Below are 4,859 nucleotides of genomic sequence, written 5' to 3' on the forward strand. Positions count from 1 at the left end.
TATCTCTCCTCGTCAAAGGCCCTTCGCCGCTGCTTGACCGGATAGAAGGATGGCTTTATGCTCAATTTGTGCGTGATGATTTCAGGGGAGATGCCCGACATATCAGCATAGGACCATGTAAAGACAGCAGCGTTGTCACGTAGAAACTGAGTGAGCTCTGCCGCTATCTCTGGGGCTAGCTGAGCGCCTATGCGGACTGTCCGCTCAGGGTGGTCGTCGGAGATGCTGATAACCTTCAACGATGTTTCGGGGTTGACATGCTCCTTTTTTACATATTTCGCATTGTCATCCCTAGGGTCCTCAAAGATATTTGGTGCTGGTGCATGGCTTCCTACCGTTAAGATCTCATGGCGGCGTGTCGACCGCGACACAGTTGTTGAATAACACTCTCTTGCCAATTGCTGACTGCCTTTCACATAGCCTGTTCCGTTGGGTGTAGGCACTACAAAAAAAAATTTCAAATAGCCACGGCGCAATGCCGTCGCGAAAAGCCAAATTGCCGTCGCGAAAGACCAACGGCGACGGCTAGACGACGGCAAAATCGCCGTTGTCGTTGAGGGCGTCGCCATTGCTATTTGCGAGGGCAATTACACCATCGCATGAATTATGGCGACGACAACTATACCGTCACAAAGAGCAATAGCGACGCCACCTACCGCAATGAAATTTTTTGCCGTCGTTGAAGGACATCTGCGTCGGAAACAATGCCGTCGCAAAATATGAATCACCAATAAAAAAAAAAAAATTTGCAAAACTCATACAAATCACATTCTGTGCAAAAATACAAATGAGAAGCTTGTATACTCTTTCACAATATTGTTATTCAATGATTCATACATCTTTGTCATTGTTCAAAATACAAAAAATGCACAACTTCTTTCTCCTATCTTACTCTCGCTCATCCCAGCTAATGACAACCTCAAGTGAACACATCTGAAGCTTCAATTTCTCTGCTGAGATGAAACTGGTACACGAAAAAACAGATAAAATAGTAAGCTGATCACTGACCTTAAGAAAGAAAAGAACCTCAATTTCATTACCCTCCTTTAGGTCCTAAACTGACACACTCTTACCCTTTAGTTTTCTAACCAATGAGACATATATGAAAGGTTTCTTCAGGTCGTGAGAGATTTCAAAACTCAAAGAATTTGCAGAGATGTCTTTGCGAAAGTAAAGGAACAATTTGAAGAGAATGACAATGGTGATAGAGAAAGCCTTGTGAAAGTAGAATAGGGATAGGAGAAAGTGAAAGTGGGAATGCGATCTCAGAGAGTAGAGAACTACACTAGAAACTACAGCTTTGCTTGGTGGATTATCATTTCATACCTCACCTCTTCATGTGTGCACATCTTTATATTTAATAGAGTCTACATAGCGTTTGGTAACGAAAAACACAGTCAATGTTTGGTTTCTACCAAAAAAAAAGCCATAATATAAGTTAGAGAAAATATCTACCTTGAATTTATCTTTGGTCAGCTGCGCAGCACCAGTATTAGGTCTGCAATTAAGAGGAAGGGCCTCATTTGGAGAATCAGCTTATGCAACCCCAGTTTGACCAAAGACTAATATTGGTACTCCACCTGCAATGACAAAAAGAAGAATTAATATTTGAATGAACATAAAACTCAAAATTACTAGAGCATTGTCAAAATTACGAACTGGATTCTCTTTCATACACCTCTTTTAATTCATAAACGAACTGGATTCTTCTCAAATAAACACCATTAACAGAAGATATCATGGTCATTGCTACTAACATGCTCACCTTATAACGTACTCAATACTAGCTGCATATTGTAAAGCATTAGTGATTTTTATTTCATCAACCCTGCCACAGAGAATAGGAATTCAATCAAACGCATCTCAGAGAATAGGATTTATGCAGTCTTAATGCCAACATCCAGAAAAACATATTGAAAAGGAACTCTAACAAGCACTCTACCTGAAAAATAAATAAAAAATCAACTAAAAGAATCCACACCTTCAATTGGCGCCACACATCAGTCAATGAAAACAAAGCCAGTTTCACTAGTATCAAAAAACTGAATATCTCGGCATATATTTTCAATGCACCAGGAGTCAAAACAAAGCTGATGGGCCAGTTCACTTGATATCCCAAACCAAGAAAGTTGAAGGAATGGACTCCTGCATCATTGACACAAAAACAAGGTTAGAGAGATGACAGAAGAATGCCAACTGAAATTTAAACCAAATGTCCCAATATTCCAAAGCACAATCAAATCTGAAAGGGGCACAAAAGAGGGCAAGCACTAGAAGCTTGTTCAAACAATAATAAATTATGTTAGAGGGTTCTTGCTGAGCATGTAGAAGAACCATAAGAGTGAATTTGCACTGGTATCTTTCCCAGAAATCATGAAGTTCAGAATTATTTCGCTTAGATATTTATCATTCATCTCCTCCGGATTCTTCTCACTCTCCAATAGAAACCGCGACAGTATGTCCTCCTTGTCATTCTATGAAACATGTAGCAGACATAGGATTAGAAGGTAGAGAGAAGAGAAACATCATGCAAGACAATCCCCAATACATGTTGCCACAAATATCTGATGGACCACATGGCTCCATTCAAAATAATATTCATATTATGAGATGATGATTTGATACCAAGTATCAGAGGAAATGATCTCGTTCTCACTCTCATAAACACAGACACACAGTAAGAATGACAGCAAAGTAATGCAAAATTGATAAGGGTGGCTTCAGAACCAATTTTGAGAAATCTTTTTCATATCCAAAATGGATCAACATAGATTTGAACCTGCAGAATCAGAAACTTGTAACTAGTATTGTCACGAGCTCAGAGTCTCAGAAGAGTTAATCCTTTTTCTTCATTTGCTCAATTTTTGTGTGGATTAACTTATACAAGAAATCATCAACGATTTTGGTATTCTTCCTTTAGAGGGCTTCTGATCCTACATTCAGAAACTTCTTGATCCCCGACAAGACATCAACGAAATGAAAGAGGGTCAATGTACTTGCATTTCAAAAGCATCACCAAAACTCTTGCCTTCTTCAATTGATTTTCCATATGAAGAAACTTAACTATTGTAATCTGAACATATTGTAAAGCATTACTGATTTAGTGTCTTGCAGTGTTTCAAATAACATTCGCGGGTACGGGTATTTTACCCAACCCATTTTTAAACAGGTAAACCCATACCCACCCATTTACCCATTTTCAATTTTTTTTAATGGTCTTTAAGCTTCAGTCTATTAAAGGTGGGGATTTTTTTAAAAAAAAATACTTGCTACTATTTTTTTCAGCCACAAAGAACCAATTAATAATGAATTGAAAACTCGTTACAACCTCTTACCAACAAAACAAAGAATAGAGAAAGAGACTTGTTACAATCCGATGCTAATTAGGCAAACAAAAACACTGCCTAAATGATGCAACCCAGATTAGTAGGCACCCAATTAATTACTATAACATACATTTTACTCTCATCATGATTCATGACAAACAAATACACACATGCAGTCACACATACACACAAATACACACTCAAGCTATAAGACTTGATTGTACACACATTTGCAAAACTCAGCCGGCTCTATACTCTGTCATCTTAAGGTCAGTGTCTGACTGATGTTTATCAAATGTTGTGTACTAGTGACCAAAACAAGAAAAACCACATGAATCGCAAAACCCACTTCCTGAAAATACTTTTTCCTTGCTAAAAATCAAATCAAGCATTTCAAATTGCATATATGCAGACAATAGATACAGATATAAAAGAGAAGGAAGCGAGTAGTACGAGTTTGAGAGAGGAGAAACAATGGCGGCACCTGAAATTCACAGAATCAATCTCTATTGCTGCAATACTATCCTCATATACTAACTAGCAGCATAACCCAACAAGAAATTACACAAAAGCAAACAAGATAATCTAAAACAATGAAATGGGTGGATTGCGAATCGGAAATTGAACTTACTTGAGAGGGAGTTTCCGATACGCCTTTTTAATTTCCTTATCAGTTGAATGACTTTGAATCCCTAGAAACACTCAAGACTTCTTACGGGTCTTGCCGTATCGCCGAGCTTATGTGCCTTCCAATTTCGAACCAGAACCCATCTCTCGTCTCTGTTTCTCACTCTCCAAAAAGAAGCTCTCTGTATCAAAATCTAGCTTAGATAGAGCGGAGAATCTGGAGAAGAAAGAAATACCAGATCTGTGATGGATTATATTGAAATGACGAGATCTAGGTTATAGCCGATCTGACCTAGAGACAAGATGAATGTATTTGGGACTTTGGTATTCTGAATACCCAAATGCCAAACTAGTTTCTAATTGATCTGATGCACAAGAGAAGCGGGTTGAGAGCGGAAGAGAGGCTGACCCAAAGAGAAATTTTTCAAAGTTTAATTCTCTTTTGCCCTCTAACATAGAGTTTAGAACTAAGTACACGCGACGACACATTGGTGGTAGCAATTCATATCAGAATATGCGACGGCGTAGTTATGCAGTAGCAAACAATTGGTATTATGGCGACGGGAATGTTTTGCCGAAGCAAAATATCTATCATTCGCAACGGCTATTACACGCCGACGCAAACAAGTGAAGCCAATTGAATTCTTTTTTGTAGTGAGGGAACTTCATGAGAAGCATGTACCCGGCTATGATGCACTTTAGTTTATTGAGCGTTGGTCGACCAATGATGGCATTGTATGAGCTGAAGCAATCGACAACGATGAACTCTGTATGAATTTTCGTTGTGCATGGGCTTGAGCCGATGACCAGGGGCATGTAGTCAGAACCAAGCGGTTGCGTGACGTCACCGGAGAAGATGAGCAGTGGCTCATGATCCTGGAGTAACTTTCTATTCCATTGGAGTTG

At 39.0% G+C, this 4,859-nt stretch overlaps 1 long non-coding RNA gene across 4 annotated transcripts; it reads right to left on the minus strand.

Annotated features, from left to right (window-relative positions):
* Nucleotides 1–775: 775 nt before the first annotated feature.
* Nucleotides 776–4,229, minus strand: LOC133706468 (uncharacterized). 4 transcript variants are annotated; one of them, XR_009844559.1, is made up of 5 exons: nt 3,958–4,229; nt 1,982–2,145; nt 1,766–1,828; nt 1,456–1,580; nt 776–964 (listed from the first exon to the last, which is right to left on the minus strand). It is a non-coding gene; the product is annotated as an uncharacterized LOC133706468 (long non-coding RNA). The 4 variants fall into 4 exon arrangements; XR_009844556.1 differs by having other exon boundaries at nt 1,982–2,474; XR_009844557.1 differs by having other exon boundaries at nt 1,982–3,073.
* Nucleotides 4,230–4,859: the final 630 nt, after the last annotated feature.

This window comes from Rosa rugosa, chromosome 4 (genome assembly GCF_958449725.1).
Source record: "Rosa rugosa chromosome 4, drRosRugo1.1, whole genome shotgun sequence".
NCBI lineage: Eukaryota > Viridiplantae > Streptophyta > Magnoliopsida > Rosales > Rosaceae > Rosa > Rosa rugosa.